Source organism: Balaenoptera acutorostrata, chromosome 7 (genome assembly GCF_949987535.1).
Source record: "Balaenoptera acutorostrata chromosome 7, mBalAcu1.1, whole genome shotgun sequence".
NCBI lineage: Eukaryota > Metazoa > Chordata > Mammalia > Artiodactyla > Balaenopteridae > Balaenoptera > Balaenoptera acutorostrata.
The window spans coordinates 33,494,911-33,511,404 of NC_080070.1; the positions used below are offsets into that span (position 1 = coordinate 33,494,911).

At 39.1% G+C, this 16,494-nt stretch overlaps 1 protein-coding gene across 3 annotated transcripts in view; it reads right to left on the reverse strand.

The window, feature by feature from the left end:
• The window catches only part of CFTR (CF transmembrane conductance regulator), a 195,621-nt gene that overhangs the window by 83,887 nt on the left and 95,240 nt on the right, over nucleotides 1-16,494 (reverse strand). The window lies entirely within an intron of this gene.

Here is a 16,494-nt window from a genome sequence, read left to right on the forward strand (position 1 = left end):
CAGCCTTCTCCCTCATCCATCCTCCCACCTCATTCTTATGTCTTCTCCCCATCCGCTCTGTCTCTCCTGTCACCTCCCTGCCACACGTGTCCTGTCATCCCTTCTCCAGTTAATGAACTCTGTGGCAACAACCATGCTAGACATTGTAAAAGACTAGAATTTATAAGAAATAATCTTCAAATTGCAGTCATTGTAAGTCTAACTTGGAAAATAAGCCATAATCCTGGAGAAAGCTAAAAAACATCCCAAAGAATCAATTAACCATTTTAAGAGAATAAAACAATATGCAATTAATTGGCAAATTAATTGTTCAGAATACAGAAGTATTGTAAAGTAGATAGAAAATGCTGTAAGGCTTTCTGGAATAGGTGAGGTTTGCCCTGAGACTTGAGAATGTGACGAGTTAGATGGATAGGATTCTCTCTTTAATTCAAAACAAGTTCTTTGCCTTTTCTTTTCTCATCCCCATACATCTTCTCTTTTCTTTTGTTGCCACCTTCTTCTCTCTCCCTCTATTAAAAATACTCTTCCACTCTATTCCTCCTTTTTCTTTCACAATCTAGAAGCAGCACATCAGCTCTCCTTGACCTGACATGAACATTACCTGTATTTAAATTGTCAAAATGGGTACTTATATTGTCCATTTGTTTCTGTTATCCACCATATGAAAGTCAAATAGAACTTCATACACAAAACTGTAAACTCACAAAGCTGGTAAATTAGTACATGATCATTCATATTAAGAGCTAGTTGGCAGCTCCTGTAGGCTTAGAACCATGCCAGCCACTGCCCCCAAGGAATGGCTGCTGTCAATACTCCTGAGCTAAGGGGACCAAAAAGGATCAAAAATGTGACTTAAAAAATGCTGGGGCTTCCCTGGTGGTGCAGTGGTTGAGAATCCGCCTGCCAATGCAGGGGACACGGGTTCGAGCCCTGGTCTGGGAAGATCCCACATGCCGCGGAGCAACTAGGCCCGTGAGCCACAACTACTGAGCCTGCGCGTCTGGAGCCTGTGCTCCGCAGCAAGAGAGGCCGCGATAGTGCGAGGCCCGCGCACCGTGATGAAGAGTGGCCCCCACTTGCCACAACTAGAGAAAGCCCTCGCACAGAAACGAAGACCCAACACAGCCATAAATAAATAAATAATTTTAAAAAAATGCTGACATGTTGGAGGAGATACAGCAGGACCCAGTGGAGCTAGCTACTCAGGCACTGGAGAAATGCAACACAGAGAGGTCATTGAGACCCATATAGCACTGCGATGCGGAGGACCTTCTGTAGTTATGAGACACGTGAAACGAAGTGCTTCATTTCTTTCCACTGGACTGAATTTTTTTGTTCAACTCATGAACCAGGCCACATAACCAGGATTCCATCCAAATAACAAGGACTACAGCTAAATTCCACACCCAAGGTCTTAAATCTCAGTCTTGCTAAGGGAGCATGTCCAGGAGCACCTCAGCCTTTAAGCCTTTAGTGAGCAGTTCTATGCAGCACAACCTCTGTACTCAATTTAGAGCAATTAGTAAAATGGCTCACATGTGTATTTCTTCTCTGCTGCACCATATTTTCCTTCCCCATATCCCATTCCCTTTCAAAAAAATTAAATCTTTTAGAGGAAAAGAAAGAATAATTTATCTTATATGAATAGACTGAGTGCAGGCTTTTGTAAAGGAGGCACATTTTCTAACAGAATCTTTTTTTTTTTTTTTTTTTTTTTTTTGGCTGCATTGGGTCTTCGTTGCTGTGCGCGGGCTCTCTCTAGTTGCAGCGAGCAGGGGATACTGCTTGTTGGGATGCACGGGCTTCTCATTGCAGTGGCTTCTCTTGTTGCGGAGCACGGGCTCTAGGTGTCTAGGTGTGCGGGCTTCAGTAGTTGTGGCTCGCGGGCTCAGTAGTAGTGGCTTGTGGGATCTAGAGCACAGGCTCAGTAGTTGTGGCACACGGGCTTAGTTGCTCCTCGGTATGTGGGATCTTCCCGGACCAGGGCTTGAACCCGTGTCCCTGGCACTGGCAGGCGGATTCTTAACCACTGTGCCACCAGGGAAACCCTCTGACACGATCTTAAAAAACCAGAGGTTGCTGGAATTATTGGAGTTTTTTTTTTTTTCAAATTTGAATTCAATACAGTATCAGTTAAATCAGTTAAAATTTCTATTTTTTTTAAATTTAGAAATATCAGTGGTTATTTTGATGGTACGCTTATAACACTGTTACACTTAGGGGATTATAGATTTGGAGGGTGTAGAATCCTAGCCCAGTGCAAGAGTTTAACAAAGATTTGTGGAATGAAGGAAGAAAAAAGGAGAGAATGGATGAAGGAAAGGTAAACAAACATTAAGTGACAAAGAAACAGGTGCATATAAGAAAATAAGAAAGGTGTACAGCATAGAAAAAGAAAGAAAATGGGAAAAGGAATAATTGTCAGAAGAAGTAGACATCTGTAGGAAAAAGCAGGAAGATACTGGCAGCATAAAGAGACAAGAAAAGTGAAGGGAAAGATTGGAAATGATAGAAGACAAGGAACTATAATTGACACTTTAGCAAATATCCCTAGTGAATGTAAATGTCCAAAGAATACAAATGCAATTTATTTCAATAATTTTCTTTTCTTAAGACAGAATAAATAAGAGGCTGTTTCAGCCAAATTTCTCTCACAGGAGCCTGTAATATTCATCCTTTAAACAAGCCAAGGAAATAGGAGGGAGAAGGAAAAAAAACATTCTCTTCCTTCTTTCCTATATGAGTAGGCTGAAACATAATATTAGAGAAAGAAATTGGAAGATCCTCAAGTGAGCTTAGGCTTTACATGTTCAGATCGAATGGAAAACCATCAAATTCCTCCAAAAACGACCGGAAATAGCCATTCCTTTGAGTATCACTCCTCAAATCCTGACCTGGAACTGGTCCGGGGAAAGGAGAAAAATACATTAAGAAAATGAGGGATTCAAGGAAGGAATTGCTTAGATGGTTTCTTGGTACCAAGTTAATCTATTTCGATTATAACCACAAGCTACTCTGCTTCATTTTTATTTTCAGAACGCTATTAATTTTGAGCTCCTATGATAATGTACTCTGCCCCGTGCCTGGTCTGTTCAGCACGTTTAGTCAGAAGCCACGCCTGCATCCCTGGGGTGCCCCAGGCCTGCCTGGCATGATGCCTAGTAAGTGACTGTTCATCTTCTTTGGCCTGCCTTAGACAGAATGGGATTTCTCAGTGTGAAATTTCCCCTCATACTTGGGAGAATGTCCAGGTTGGGTGCACCCTGGGAAAATGCCACGACGAACTGAATCTAAGCGTCTCTGCTCCCAAGTCACTGGTGAGCTGGAATCTGAATTATGTTTGCAGTGCCCATTTAGAGAGCTGTTGGGATGTCATGTAAACTATGCTAATGGTGATGGTTCAATAAGTAACAAAGCTGGAATACTGAACTGCATAGCGTGGGGCCCAGGATTTGAACCCTGCTCTGCAGGCTTATTGTGAAATCTCAGTTGCTTAACAGCTTTGTAACTTAATTCTCCTAACCATAAGCTAGGTGTAATTATAGTCCGTCTTTTATAAAGGGTGCTCAGTATAAGAATTAAGAATATGTCATATACAAAGCAATTCAATAAATATAAATCAATGAAATGAAATGTGCCAATCCAAGTAGAATATTTTTAATTCTAAAATAAAGTTTAAAACAAAATAGAGAACATGAATGGCAACATTGACCAGAGAGCACAATGACTTATTTTCTAGCTCTGTTTCCGCTAATAACTGGATAAGTAGCTTTGGGCAAGTCTATTCTGGCCTTCAGTTCTCCCTCTGTAAATGGGGGTAATAGTACCTTCCTTTAACAGTTGCAAAAATTTGAAGTAACTTCATATAAAGAGCTTGGTCCATAATGGTGATTTGCAATTTTAGAATGATATATTTACCAACAATCTGTGTACATCATTCATTTCCATTTGGCCTTAAGTAGAATGCTTACCTGATGTAATACTCTGCCCCATTCTCCTATTAAAGGAAAGGCAGATTCTTATTAAGGCCTGAAAATATAGCCTTTATTAGCATATGATTGTAAGAAACGTACAAGGGATAATGTATCGGAAAAGAATCAGACTTAGAATTGGAAGCCGTGCATTCAAGTCCCAAGTTCGCGTGCCTTTACCAGATGTACTTTTGTTGAGGTTGCTATGTATGTAGTCACATGTTTTGAAACTAAAAGTCAAGGTTCTTAAGGGTGACACCATATTCCCAGACAAGATCTAGATACCTTCCAAATGCTACCTCTCTAGAGATGGTTAGTTAATTTTATTTAACATTTTAGCCATGGTAAATTGTGCTATGATATTTTTATTCATCTTATAAAAGAAGCAAGGAGGGTAGGGAATGCCAGTTCTCTACCTTCTTTTTTCTGAGAAACTTTTTCATGTTTTTGGGATGACTCTGTAGTATTTGACTTGAAATTTCCACCAGAATATGTTTCAACAGTACAAACAAATAAGAAGACTATTTTTAAATCCCCACATTCTGCTAATTGACTGCGGTATTACTGAATGAAGAACACCTAGTTAGACAAATAAATATTTTAGCAATCAACACCACAGTAACCTTCTTGATGAGTCAACATCAGAATTCTATAATAAGAAAGCAGCTTGATGCAAGCTCCTTTCAGGAAGCTCTGTGCTTGAATTCACTGGTCCACATTTATTTGCAGTCTGGACTAGACTGGACTGGAAGTGTAAGATTTTGTATTTCAAAATACATAGCTCCGGGCTTCCCTGGTGGCGCAGTGGTTAAGAATCTGCCTGCCAATGCAGGGGACACGGGTTCGAGCCCTGGTCCGGGAAGATCGCACATGCCATGGAACAACTAAGTCCGTGCGCCACAACTACTGAGCCTGCGCTCTAGAGCCGGTGCTCTGCAACAAGGGAAGCCACCGCAATGAGAAGCCAGTGCACCGCAGCAAAGAGTAGCCCCCACTCGCCTCAACTAGAGAGAAGCCCGGGTGCAGCAACAGAGACCCAATGCAGCCAAAAATAAAAAATAAATAAATTAAAAAAAAAAAAAAACATAGCTCTGTCAGATGCTCTGTGATCTTCCCTGGCATTTGCTACCAAAAAAAAAAAAAGTCTACTGATAACACCATTGTACATAAATCATTGAGCTTCTGTGATTTTATTTCTGTGAGATATATTCTCATGAATGAGACAGCATGGTCACAGGTATGTGTCTTCTTTCTTTTTAAAAGATACTGCTGCCAGAATCCTTTACAAAACAACTTTTAAAAGTAACAGTTCCAGGGCTTCCCTGGTGGTGCAGTGGTTGAGAATCTGCCTGCCAATGCAGGGGACACAGGTTCAGGCCCTGGTCCAGGAAGATCCCACATGCCTCGGAGCAACTAAGCCTGTCCACCACAACTACTGAGCCGGCACTCTATAGACCGCGAGCCACAACTATTAGAGCCCACGCGCCTAGAGCTCGTGCTCCGCAATGAGAAGCCACCGCAGTGAGAAGCCCGCGCACCGCAACAAAGAGTAGCCTCCACTTACCGCAACTAGAGAAAGCCCACGCACAGCAACGAAAACCCAACGCAGCCAAAAATAAATAAATAACTTTATTTTTTTAAAAAAGTAACAGTTCCATCAGCAAGATTTGATGGAACTGTCACTTTTCTTCACATCATCACCAACAATAGGTATCATCACATTTTAATTTTTGCTAACTTGTCATTTTAATTTGCATTTTCCTTAATAATGGTGAAATTTTAAATATTTATTGGTAACGTGGGGTTTGTCTTCTGTGAAATGCCTGTTTTTACCAGATTTTTGTCCTTTTCTTATCAATTCATTTTTCATTGTAAGGTATAGATATTAACAACTTTTTCTTTAATATTTTTAAAACATTTTCCCTGTTTCTATTTTTACTATGTATGTACCATCTGTCATATGCAAAATTTAAATTTTTCATGTAGTCAATATATCTACCTGCAATTAGTATACTGGTTAAAAAATACTACTGCGCTTTCAGGTTATACAGATAGTATCCTAAATTTTCTTTTAAAATGTTTATTACTCTTTTTAAATTAAAGAATTTATTCAAGGTATGATTTATGTTTATACATGGTGTGAGATAAGAATGTAGTCTTATTTCCTTTTAGTTGGATAGTAGACATAATTTATTAAATGATGTTTCGACTCAATTTATATATCATCTATCATAGTCTCATATTTCCAAAGATCTATTTCTGGGCTCTCTGTTTGGTTCCTCTGATCCATTCTCTATTCCTACACTAATATTCTGCTGAGTTTTTGGTGTTTAGGTTTTTTAACGGCTTTAAGTATGACTTAATACCTGACAAAGCACGATTCTTCTTCATAAATTTTTGTCTCTTTTTGCTTACTTAGTCTTCTATATAATAACAATATTAACAACAACAATAATATAAATAATACTAATAATAGCTAATGGATATTGAGTGCTTACTATGCACCAGGCACTATTTTAAGCATTTTACAAGTATTAACTTCTTTAATACTCATCACAACACTATCCCCATTATAAATATGAGAAAATTGAAAGTCAGAAAAGGTTAATATCATTCCAAAGATAACACAGCCAATAAACAATAGAGCAAGAATTCAAACCAAGGCAGTTTGTCTACAAAGTGTGTACTCTTAACTACTTTTTATATTTCCTCCCACATGAAATTTAAGTTCGGTTTAATAAAATTCCAAAAGCAATCTCATTCAGATGTATTGTGATTTTATTAAAAGTATACATAAGTTTGGATGTGATTCACACCTTAGGATACTAAATCTTATTAAAAATCATATCTTTCCATTAATTCAGTTGTTTTAGATCTTTCAATAAGACTTTGCAATCTTCTTCATATATATCCTGTAAATTTCCTGTTAGATTTATCCTTAAGTATTTTATGGTTTTCTACTATTGTGAATTGAATAGCTTTTTATTTCCACTTCTAGATTGCTATTGCCAGTGTAAAGAAAAGCTGATTATTTTTGTATGCTCATCTACTATTCAGCCATCTTATCATAGTCCCTTATTAATTCTGGCAGGGTTTTGCTCTCCGTTTCCTTTTGCTAGAATCACTTAGGGTTTTCTTAGGTGAACAATTTTTTCACCAACATGTAATATTATTCTTATTTTAAGACAAATGGCATTAACCTTTCACCATTTAAAATAATGTTAGGACTTCCCTGGTGATGCAGTGGTTAAGAATCTGCCTGCCAATGCAGGGGACACGGGTTCAAGCCCTGGTCCGGGAAGACCCCACATGCCACAGAGCAACTAAGCCCGTGCGCCACAACTACTGAGCCTGTACTCTAGAGCCTGTGAGCCACAACTACTGAAGCCCATGTGCCTAGAGCCCGTGCTCCACAACAAGAGAAGCCACCGCAATGAGAAGCCCGTGCACCACAACGAAGAGTAGCCCCCGCTCACGGCAACTAGAGAAAGCCCACGTGCAGCAATGAAGACCCAATGCAGCCATAAATAAATAAATAAATAAATAAAATTTAAATAAATAAATAAATAAAATTAAAATAATGCTTACTTTGGATTGTTTGGTTTAAAAAAGGTACAAAGCTCTTTAATGAAGTTTTCTTCTACTATTCTTACTTTGAATTTTTATTAGAAATAACTGCTGAATTTTATGTAAGACCCTTTTAGCATGTACTGACCCTATTATATGGTCTTCTTCCTTGTCAATGTAACAAATTATATTGTATTTATAGATTGTTTATATTGAAGCACCCTTGTATTCTTATTCATGAATCTTGCCTGATATTTTATTTTTTATACCATACTGAATTCTATTTAGTAGTATTTTATTTAAATATCTATATTCATAAGTATGATTTATTACAGTTTTCTTTTTTATATAATTTTTCATATTTTGGTACAAAGACTATTCTGGCTTTAGAAAATGAAGAGTTTTTCATTTTTTTCTATGATTTGGTATAGTTTAAATAATATTGGAAGTTACATTATTAAAGGTAAAATAGAATCCAGCTATGCAATTATCTAGTGATAGTACCTTTTAATTTTTATTAATCGACATTGAACCATCTTTACAATGGTAATCTGTCTATTCAAGTTTCCTTATGCTTCTTTCTTCAATTTTGATCAGTTGTATTTTGCTAGTAAATCATCCAGTTCCTCTAGGTTTTTAACTTTTTCAACAGATTTGCATTAATTTTTAATAATAATTTTAATCTTGTCCATATTTTTGCTTAAGCTTCTTTGTCATTCCTAATATTTTAAGTCTTTTCCTTACTAAAGATAAGGATAGATTCAGCTATTTTACTGGTCTTTTCAAAGAACTGGCTTTGAAGAATTATTATATCTTTCGTTTATCTGTTTGTTTCCTACTTCATTAAATTTTTATCCTTCCTTACTCCCTCTTTTAACTTTTTATTATTTGGTTGCTTTTTTAAAATTCTCAAGAAAAATATGAATTTTGTGTATTTTTAGGCTTGCTTCTTAACAATAAAGGCATTTAAAGCTATAAATTTCCCTCTGAGTACAGTCATGTTCTGTAGATTTTTATATGAAGTGTTCACTCTTTCAATGTATTCTAGATTTTAAACAATTAACACTCAGTCAGGAGATTTTACCTCTCAAAGTATGTGTTTTTCAACTTAACTAGCTTAATCATATGTAAACAAATGTTATCTTTTACCAAGCATAGGCAACATGTTTAGTCAGACATTTTCATTAGAAACTCCAGGGCTTCCCTGGTGGTGCAGTGGTTGAGAGTCTGCCTGCTAGTGCAGGGGACACGGGTTTGAGCTCTGGTCTGGGAGGATCCCACATGCCGCGGAGCAACTGGGCCCATGAGCCACAATTGCCGACCCTGCGCGTCTGGAGCCTGTTCTCCGCAACAAGAGAGGCTGCGATAGTGTAGGGCCCATGCACCGCGATGGAGAGTGGCCCCCGCTTGCCGCAACTGGGGAAGGCCCTCGCACAGAGGCGAGGACCCAGCACAGACAAAAATAAATAAATAAAATTAAATTGAATTAAAAATAAAAGATAGCATCATGTAATGGCAATTCTATAAATCTGGGTTTAAAAAAAAAAAGAAAAAGAGAAACTCCAAACTATGACTTAAGAAGAAGCTAAGAAACGATTTTTTAAAAAAGAAAGAAAAGAAAAGGAAAAAGTTTGAGTGGAAGAAGAGTGCTATTAGAAGGGCTTACATGTATTTCCTAAAATTTGAATGGATTTTTACAGACATTCATTAGCCAAACTTAAAAAACTGGGGTTTGCGCTAAATTTAGCTTAAGAGAAGAGATCTTCAAAATTACTTGCAAAAGATCTAAACAGGTATGAAATTTAAGGGTTTTGATCGTTTGTTTCCTTTTTAGGGAATTGAAGATGTTTTAAGTGTTAGATAAGACTTTATCCGCTAGCAGAGGAGATTCAAGATGACGGAGGAGTAAGACACAGAGATCACCTTCCTCCCCACAAATACATCAGAAATACATCCACATGTGGCACAGCTCCTACAGAACACCCACTGAACGCTGGCAGAAGACCTCAGACCTCCCAAAAGGCAAGAAACTCCCCACGTACCTGGGTAGGGCAAAAGAAAAAAGAAAAAACAGAGACAAAAGAATAGGGATGGGACCTGCACCTCTGCGAGGGAGCTGTGAAGGAGGAAAGGTTTCCACACACTAGGAAGCCCCTTCACTGGTGGAGATGGGGGCTGGCAGGGGGGCGGGGGGGAGGAGATTCGTAGCCACAGAAGAGAGCTCAGCAACAGGGGTGCAGAGGGCAAAGCGGAGAGATTCCCGCACAGAGGATCGGTGCCAACCAGCACTCACCAGCCGTAGAGGCTTGTGTGCTCACCCGCCGGGGTGGGCGGGGGCTGGGAGCTGAGGCTCGGGCTTCGGTTGGATTGCAGGGAGAGGACTGGGGTTGGCTGCATGAACACAGCCTGAAGGGGTTAGTGGGCCACAGCTAGCCGGGAGGGAGTCCGGGAAAATGTCTGGAGCTGCCGAAGAGACAAGAGATGTTTTCTTGCCTCTCTGTTTGCTGGTGCGCGAGGAGAGGGGATTCAGAGCGCCGGGTAAACGAGCTCCAGAGATGGGCGCGAGCCGCGGCTATCAGCGCGGACCCAAGAGACGGGCATGAGATGCTAAGGTTGCTGCTGCTGCCACCAAGAAGCCTGTGTGCGAGCGCAGGTCACTCTCCACACCTCCCCTCCCGGGAGCCTGTGCAGCCCGCCACTGCCAGGGTCCCGTGATCCAGGGACAACTTCCCCGGGAGAACACACGGCGCGCCTCAGGCTGGTGCGACGTCACTCCAGCCTCTGCTGCATGCTCGTCCCGCATCCGTACCCCTCCCTCCCCCAGCCTGAGTGAGCCAGAGCCCCCGAATCAGCTGCTCCTTTAACCCCGTCCTGTCTGAGCGAAGAACAGACGCCCTCAGGTGACCTACACGCAGAGGCAGGTCCAAATCCAAAGCTGAACCCCAGGAGCTGTGTGAACAAAGCAGAGAAAGGGAAATCTCTCCCAGCAGCCTCAGGAGCAGCGGATTAAATCTCCACAGTCAACTTGATGTACCCTGCATCTGTGGAATACCTGAATAGACAACGAATCATCCCAAATTGAGGAGGTGGACTTTGGGAGCAATGATATATATATATTTTTTCCCTTTTTCCCTTTTTGTGAGTGTGTATGTGTATGCTTCTGTGTGTGATTTTGTCTGTATAGCTATGCTTTTACCATTTGCCCTAGGTTTCTGTCTGTCCTTTTTTATTGTTTTTTTTTTTTTTAGTACAGTTTTCAGCACTTGTTATCATTGGTGGATGTGTTTTTTGGTTTGGTTGTTTTCTTCTTTCTTTCTTTTTATTAAATTACTTTAAAAAATTTTAATAACTATTGTTTTTTATTTTAATAACTTTTAAATTTTATCTTAATTTATTTTATCTTTATCTTTCTTTCTTTTTTTCTCCCTTTTATTCTGAGCTGTGTGGATGACAGGCTTTTGGTGCTCCAGCCAGGCATCAGGGCTGTGCCTCTGAGGTGGGAGAGCCAAGTTCAGGACATAGGTCCACCAGAGACCTCCCAGCTCCACGTTTTATCAAACGGCGAAAATCTCCAACAGATCTCCATCTCAACGCCAAGACCCAGCTCCACTCAACGACCAGGAAGCTCCAGTGCTGGACACCCTATGCTAAACAACTAGCAAGACGGGAACACAACCCCACCCATTAGCAGAGAGGATGCCTAAAATCATAATAAGGTCACAGACACCCCAAAACACACCACCGGACATAGTCCTGCCCACCACAAAGACAAGATCCAGCCTCATCCACCAGAACACAGGCACTAGTCCCCTTCACCAGGAAGCCTACACAACCCACTGAACCAACCTTAGCCACTGGAGGCACACACCAAAAACAACGGGAATGACGAACCTGCAGCTTGCATAAAGGAGACCCCAAACACAGTAAGTTGAGCAAAATGAGAAGACAAAGAAACACACAGCAGATGAAGGAGCAAGGTAAAAACCCACCAGACCTACCAGATGAAGAGGAGAATGGTGAAAATACAAGAAACGCTTAACAAGGGCCTAGAAGAACTAAAGAGCAAACAAACAATCATGAACAACACAATAAACGAAATCAAAAATTCTCTAGAAGGGATCAATAGCAGAATAACTAAGGCAGAAGAAGGATAAGTGACCTGGAAGATAAAATAATGGAAATAACTACTGCAGAGCAGAATAAAGAAAAAGAAAAGAAAAGAATTGAGGAGAGTCTCAGAGACCTCTGGGACAATATTAAATGCACCAACATTCGAATTATAGGGGTCCCAGAAGAAGAAGAGAAAAAGAAAGGGACTGAGAAAATATTTGAAGAGATTATAGTTGAAAACTTCCCTAATACGGGAAAGGAAATAGTTAATCAAGTCCAGGAAGCACAGAGAGTCCCATACAGGATACATCCAAGGAGAAACACACCAAGACACAAATTAATCAAACTATCAAAAATTAAATACAAAGAAAAACTATTAAAAGCAGCAAGGGAAAAACAACAAATAACATACAAGGGAATCCCCATAAGGTTAACAGCTGATCTTTCAGCAGAAACTCTGCAAGCCAGAAGGGAGTGGCAGGACATATTTAAAGTGATGAAAGGGAAAAACCTACAACCAAGATTACTCTACCCAGCAAGGATCTCATTCAGATTTGATGGAGAAATTAAAACCTTTACAGACAAGCAAACGTTAAGAGAATTCATCACCACCAAACCAGCTTTACAACAAATGCTAAAGGCACTTCTCTAGGCAGGAAACACAAGAGAAGGAAAAGACCTACAATAACAAACCCAAAACAATTAAGAAAATGGTAATAGGAACACACATTTTGATAATTACCTTAAATGTCAATGGATTAAATGCTCCAACCAAAAGACATAGACTGGCTGAATGGATACAAAAACAAGACCCATATATATGCTGTCTACAAGAGACCCACTTCAGACCTAGGGACACATACAGACTGAAAGTGAGAGGATGGAAAAAGATATACCATGCAAATGGAAATCAAAAGAAAGCTGGAGTAGCAATTCTCATATCAGACAAAATAGACTTTAAAATACAGACTATTACAAGAGACAAAGAAGGACACTACATAATGATCAAGGGATCAATCCAAGATGAAGATATAACAATTGTAAATATTTATGCACCCAACATAGGAGCACCTCAATACATAAGGTAAATACTAACAGCCATAAAAGGGGAAATCGACAGTAACACAATCATAGTAGGGGGCTTTAACACCCCACATTCACCAATGGACAGATCATCCAAAATGAAAATAAATAAGGAAACACAAGCTTTAAATGATACATTAAACAAGATGGACTTAATTGATATTTATAGGACATTCCATCCAAAAACAGCAGAACACACTTTCTTCTCAAGTGCTCATAGAACATTCTCCAGGATAGATCATATCTTGGGTCACAAATCAAGCCCTGGTAAATTTAAGAAAATTGAAATTGTATCAAGTATCTTTTCTGACCACAATGCTATGAGACTAGATATCAATTACAGGAAAAAATCTGTAAAAAATACAAATACATGAAGGCTAAACAATACACTAGTTAATAACCAAGAGGTCACTGAAGAAATCAAAGAGGAAATCAAAAAATACCTAGAAAAAAATGACAATGAAAACACGACGACCCAAAACCTATGGGATGCAGCAAAAGCAGTTCTAAGAGGGAAGTTTATAGCAATACCATCCTACCTTAAGAAACAGGAAACGTCTCAAATAAACAACCTAACCTTACATCTAAAGCAATTAGAGAAAGAAGAACAAAAAAACCCCCCAAAGTTAGCAGAAGAAAAGAAATCATAAAGATCAGATCAGAAATAAATGAAAAATAAATGAAGAAAACAGTAGCAAAGATCAATAAAACTAAAAGCCGGTTCTTTGAGAAGATAAACAAAATTGATAAACTATTAGCCAGACTCATCAAAAAAAAAAAAAAAGGGAGAAGTCTCAAATCAATAGAATTAGAAATGAAAAAGGAGAAGTAACAACTGACACTGCAGAAATACAAAGGATCATGAGAGATTAGTACAAGCAACTATACGTCAATAAAATGGACAACCTGGACGAAATGGACAAGTTCTTAGAAAAGCACAACCTTCTGAGACTGAACCAGGAAGAAATAGAAAGTATGAACAGACCAATCACAAGCACTGAAATTGAAACTGTGATTAAAAATCTTCCAACAAACAAAAGGCCAGGACCAGAAAGCTTCAGAGGTGAATTCTACCAAACATTTAGAGAAGAGCTAACCCCTATCCTTCTCAAACTCTTCCAAAATACAGCAGAGAGAGGAACACTCCCAAACTCATTCTACAAGGCCACCATCACCCTGATACCAAAACCAGACAAAGATGGCACAGAAAAAGAAAACTACAGACCAATATCACTGATGAACATGGATGCAAAAATCCTCAACAAAATACTATCAAACAGAATCCAACAGCACATTAAAAGGATCATACACCATGATCAAGTAGGGTTTATCCCAGGAATGCAAGGATTCTTCAATATACACAAATCAATCAATGTGATACACCATATTAACACTGAAGGAGAAAAACCATATGATCATCTCAACAGATCCAGAAATAGATTTCGACAAAATTCAACACTCACTTATGATAAAAACCCTCCGGAAAGTAGGCCTACAGGGAACTTACCTCAACATAATAAAGGCCATATATGACAAACCCACAGCCAACATCATCCTCGATGGTGAAAAACTGAAACCATTTCCACTAAGATCAGGAACAAGACAAGGTTCCCACTCTCACCACTATTACTCACAATAGTTTTCGAAGTTTTAGTCACAGCAATCAGAGAAGAAAAAGAAATACAAATTGGAAGAGAAGAGGTAAAACTGTCACTGTTTGCAGATGACATGATACTATACATAGAGAATCCTAAAGATGCCACCAGAAAACTACTAGAGCTAAACAATGAATTTGGTAAAGTAGCAGGATACAAAATTAATGCACAGAAATCTCTTGCATTCCTATACATTAATGATGAAAAATCTGAAAGAGAAATTAAGAAAACACTCCCATTTACCACTGCAACAAAAAGAATAAAATACCTAGGAATAAACCTACGTAAGGAGACAAAAGACCTGTATGCAGAAAATTATAAGACACTGATGAAAGAAATTACAGATGATACAAACAGATGGAGAGATATACCATGTTCTTGGATTGGAAGAATCAACATTGTGAAAATGACTACACTACCCAAAGCAATCTACAGGTTCAATGCAATCCCTATCAAACTACCAATGGTATTTTTCACAGAACTAGAACAAAAAATTTCACAATTTGTGTGGAAACATAAAAGACCTCGAATAGCCAAAGCAATCTTGAGAAAGAAAAACGGAGCTGGAGGAATCAGGCTCCCAGACATCAGACTATACTACAAAGCTACAGTAATCAAGACAGTATGGTACTGGCACAAATACAGAAATATAGATCAATGGAATAGGATACAAAGCCCAGAGATAAACCCACGCACATATGGTCACCTTATCTTTGATAAAGGAGGCAAGAATACACAATGGAGAAGAGACAGCCTCTTCAATAAGTGGTTCCGGGAAAACTGGATAGCTACACGTAAAAGAATGAAATTAGAACACTCCCTAACACCATACACAAAAGTAAACTCAAAATGGATTAAAGACCTAAATGTAAGGCCAGACACTATCAATCTCTTAGAGGAAAACATAGGCAGAACACCCTATGACATAAATCACAGCAAGATCTTTTTGGACTCACCTCCTAGAGAAATGGAAATAAAAACAAAAATAAACAGATGGGACCTAATGAAACTTAAAAGCTTTTGCACAGCAAAGGAAACCATAAACAAGACCAAAAGACAACCCTCAGAAAGGAAGAAAATATTTGCAAATGAAGCAACTGACAAAGGATTAATCTCCAAAATTTACAAGCAGCTCATGCAGCTCAATATCAAAAGAACAAACAACCCAATCCAAAAATGGGCAGAAGACCTAAACAGACATTTCTCCAAAGAAGATATACAGATTGCCAACAAAGACATGAAAGAATGCTCAACATCATTAATCATCAGAGGAATGCAAATCAAAACTACAATGCAATATCATCTCACACCAGTCGGAATGGCCATCATCTAAAAATCTACAAACAATATATGCTGGAGAGGGTGTGGAGAAAAGGGAACCCTCATACACTGTTGGTGGGAATGTAAATTGATACAGCCACTATGGACAACAGTATGGAGGTTCCTTAAAAAACTAAAAATAGAACTACCATACGCCCCAGCAATCCCACTACTGGGCATATACCCTGAGAAAACCATAATTCAAAAAGAGTCATGTACCACAATGTTCATTGCAGCTCTATTTACAATAGCCAGGACAGGGAAGCAACCTAAGTGTCCATCGACAGATGAATGGATAAAGAAGATGTGGCACATATATACAATGGAATATTACTCAGCCATAAAAAGAAACGAAATTGAGTTATTTGTAGTGAGGTGGATGGACCTAGAGTCTGTCATACAGAGTGAAGTAAGTCAGAAAGAGAAAAACAAATATCGTATGCTAACACATATATATGGCATCTAAAAAAGAAAAAAATATGGTCATGAAGAACCTAGGGGCAAGACGGGAATAAAGACACAGACCTACTAGAGAATGGACTTGAGGACAAGGGGAGGGGGACGCGTAAACTGGGACAAAGTGAGAGAGTGGTAGCGTATGTATGGACGTATATACACTACCAAATGTAAAACCAATAGCTAGTGGGAAGCAATCGCGTAACACAGGGAAATCAGTTCGGTGCTTTGTGACCAGCTAGAAGGGTGGGATAGGGAGGGTGGGAGGGAGGGAGACACAAGAGGGAGGAGATATGGGGATATATGACTATGTATAACTGATTCACTTT